General features: G+C 37.8%; 1 long non-coding RNA gene across 1 annotated transcript; it reads right to left on the bottom strand.

Moving 5' to 3' along the window:
- Nucleotides 1–939: 939 nt before the first annotated feature.
- Nucleotides 940–2,555, bottom strand: LOC144639804 (uncharacterized). Its single transcript, XR_013568216.1, has 3 exons — nt 2,265–2,555; nt 1,739–1,806; nt 940–1,288 (listed from the first exon to the last, which is right to left on the bottom strand). It is a non-coding gene; the product is annotated as an uncharacterized LOC144639804 (long non-coding RNA).
- Between the last annotated feature and the right edge of the window lie 728 nt (nt 2,556–3,283).

Raw genomic sequence — 3,283 nt, 5'->3', positions numbered from 1 at the left:
AAATGGCAAAACTGACATCAAGTGTTAAAAAATCTTAACAGAGAAGAAAAATGCAAGCTATTTGTCTCTTATTTGCTTTGTTAAATGTATAGTACGTTTTCTATAAATCAAGCTCATTGTAAAACGTCGAGAGATTAATCGGCAATTTGCATTCAACTCTTTTTTTTCAAGGTATACACAATGAATGTCTTAACTACGTTTTATTTTACTTATGAAAGACTCAGAAAGGGGCCTGAATTGAATAGAGGCGTTCAGAACCTACTAGAGAGGCAGAAAACGAGGATGCGAACAGTGCCCAACTGACAAAAATAGCCCAGATTAGGTTTGCCCTATGCTGGACACAGGAGAAAGACGTACTATATATATTAAGGGCAGGTTTACCCGAGACGAAAAACAGCCACCATCAGCGCCCCACCACGCCAAATTCAAATCTTTTAATAGGGTTACATTGAAGTCAATTAGATAGTAGAATAATATTCTACTATCAAAGCTAAGATACAAACTTGATAACACCGAGACTGGGATGGACGATTGCTCTGGAAATTTCACAAAAGCAAAATAAAGTGTGCTACAATAAACCAAGAAAGACAACACTTGCGTTTCCATAACGTGTTTCCGTTACTTTATGAGAAAGTTTTCACTATATTTTATTTGCATTCCAAAAGTCAGTGTGCCTAGCAACCTGTTTTGAGAAATGTCCAAGTATCGAAATCGATGTCAATGAAGCCAGCAAGCCCTCTACATTCCAAGGATTCCCCACTGTTAATTCTCTGTCCCTTCTGGTGATATAAGGAGTTGAAATTGACTAAAACAGATATTTGACACCTTGGCGAAACCACGCATTTATTGGTCTTTATTTGTGAATAGTTTGCAGATTATTGTAAGAGATAAGTGAAAGCTTCTATTAAAGAGTTTTTTCAACATCCAATCACCAACAAATGACAGAAAAATTTAACGCCGGTTGCTTTTATTTATAATTCTTGGCTTGTCTACAGAAGACTATTACATCCATTGTGACACGGGCACAAAAACCCATCGAAATGGGGAAGCAGAAAATTAAGAATTTCCCTAAATCAAATAAAAGATTGACATAGTGTAGTAGTTGCTTGTTTGTGTCCCGCACACGTACAAATAAGAAAAAACTGTTCATGTTTGTGAGTCATTGTGTCTTAGTGCAGCATTGTTTCGTGTCTTTTGTTTCTATTTTTAATCAAGCCTGGTTAAAATTCTTCTGATTAAAATTCAGTGCTGTCATCTCCGAGGCCACTTCTGCTTCTGATTTGTTTGCCTACAAAAACACAGAGCAAAGCATTGTTTTTTTTTATATTGTGTGACTCTGATCTGTTTAGTTTAGTCTAATCAGAGTTGATAAATTACAAAACTTTCGCGATGTGTCACGTTCGGAATAAATTATCAACTCCCCCCTCCCCCCCCCCCCTTTCCCCGCTCCTGTCATTAAAATACTGAGGGGAAAATAACTGATTGGAGCGATTTAAGATTCCTTGATCAAATTTCTACTCAAAGACAGTTTGAAAAAGCAGTACGGTTCTGCAGCCTTATTTTCTCCCTTTATTAAGGTGTGACACACTGAACGCTATACACGTGTTTCCTAATACATACACTGTTCTGATGTATGAATGGAATGATCGATGTCACTTTTTAGGGAGTTTTTTTCCTTCGAGCTAACAATTATCTGTATGATTTCACCTCATACTATTCAACTACTCTCTTAACTTACTTGTTTGAGGAAAACGTTAGGCTTCTCTGTCCAGATTTCATGTGCACTTTTGATCGTGGGCCTGCTGACTGAAGAGGGAAAAAACGTATGTACAGTTATTGAGCAAGCAACAAGAGAGAGAATTAGTTTCTAGACAAGCTGCTGGGCTAAGTCAGTGGGTAACCAAATGTATGGCAGGTCTTATTGGTTTTCAGGTAAATCTGTTTTAATGTGAAACCTTTCATTTTTTCTTTTTAAATAAATTCAAACTGTTTCATGTTATTGCAACCTTCAGGTTGAAACAGATTAACCTTGGTTGGAAACCAATTCAACCCGAAAACAAATGACCTATAACAGATACACCTAGAATTTGTTATATTTTTCGTCCTTTTTCGAGTTAGATTTACCATCCTTTCCTTCCTTACTGTCACTCTTATTTATCGACAACTCCTGTCGGATTAGGCCTAGCTCAGTACACGTGTCTCTTGTAGCTCATAGTAGCAGGACAGTGTAGTTCCAATCACTTATAACACCACTGCTTACTTACTTTAGAGTCGCGTGATGAGCTGTAAGGATTAAACACAACTGTCTTGTCCTTGGTCTCTTTATCTGCCGCATCACCTGATAACAATACACGTTATCCTGATTATGATTTTAATTATTGTTATTTTCCAGCAAATGCGCGGTATGTTTTGCATCTTTTTTATTGTTGAACGTCTTGCTGTATATCAAAGGCAATACCGCTGACGGATCGTCTCCGAGATTTCACTGACCCAACGGTTTTCAACAGAAGTTGCTAAGCAACCTCTGTTGAATTTTTTAAATTTGTAAATTTAGTTAGGGGACCTAAATAGGGATAACCTCATGTATTTGAATAAAGTATTATTATTAAGCGACATTTACCATTCTTCTGAATGGTAAATGTCGGAAATATGCACAAATGTTCGCCCAAAACCGATCTCTAGAAAACTGGGAGTTGAAAAGGAAATGGCGAAATTTGGCAACCAAAGAAAGGAGACGTGCTATTAAAGCCTACTGGGCCCAGAAATCGGAAGAACTGAGGAAGAAACCGAGGGATTTCTACAAAACCTTCAAACCATTTCTAAGTGATAAAACCAAAGAGGAGACAAAAATTGCCATTAGAATTAACGATCGAATTGTAACTAACCAGAAAGTAGTGGCAGATGAGCTTGGTGATTACTTTTCAACTGCTGCGAATGCCATTGGAGGTGCACAAGTAATGCATTTAGTTGAGAAAGACTTTGAAAAACACCCGAGTGTCGAGAGCATTCGGCAAGCTTATCAAGGCCTTCAATTTGGTTTTAACGAAATTGGCTCCGGTGAAGTGGAAAACGAACTGAAAATTCTTAAATCAAACAAAGCTACAGGGTGGGATGGAATCTCCCCGAAGATTCTAAAGTTAACTGCCAAAGGTTTAGCACCATCCCTAACAAGTCTCTACAACAGCATTATTAGAAAGGGAAATTGGCCTAACACCGTGGAAAATGGGAGAATGGACTCCTGTTTTCAAGAAAGGAGATAAAACCGATCCGGGAAATTACCGAC

Source organism: Oculina patagonica, unplaced genomic scaffold, assembly GCF_052425735.1.
Source record: "Oculina patagonica isolate OP01 unplaced genomic scaffold, crgOcupat unplaced1320, whole genome shotgun sequence".
NCBI classification, from domain to species: domain Eukaryota; kingdom Metazoa; phylum Cnidaria; class Anthozoa; order Scleractinia; family Oculinidae; genus Oculina; species Oculina patagonica.
This window is presented reverse-complemented; position numbering and strand designations above follow the sequence as displayed.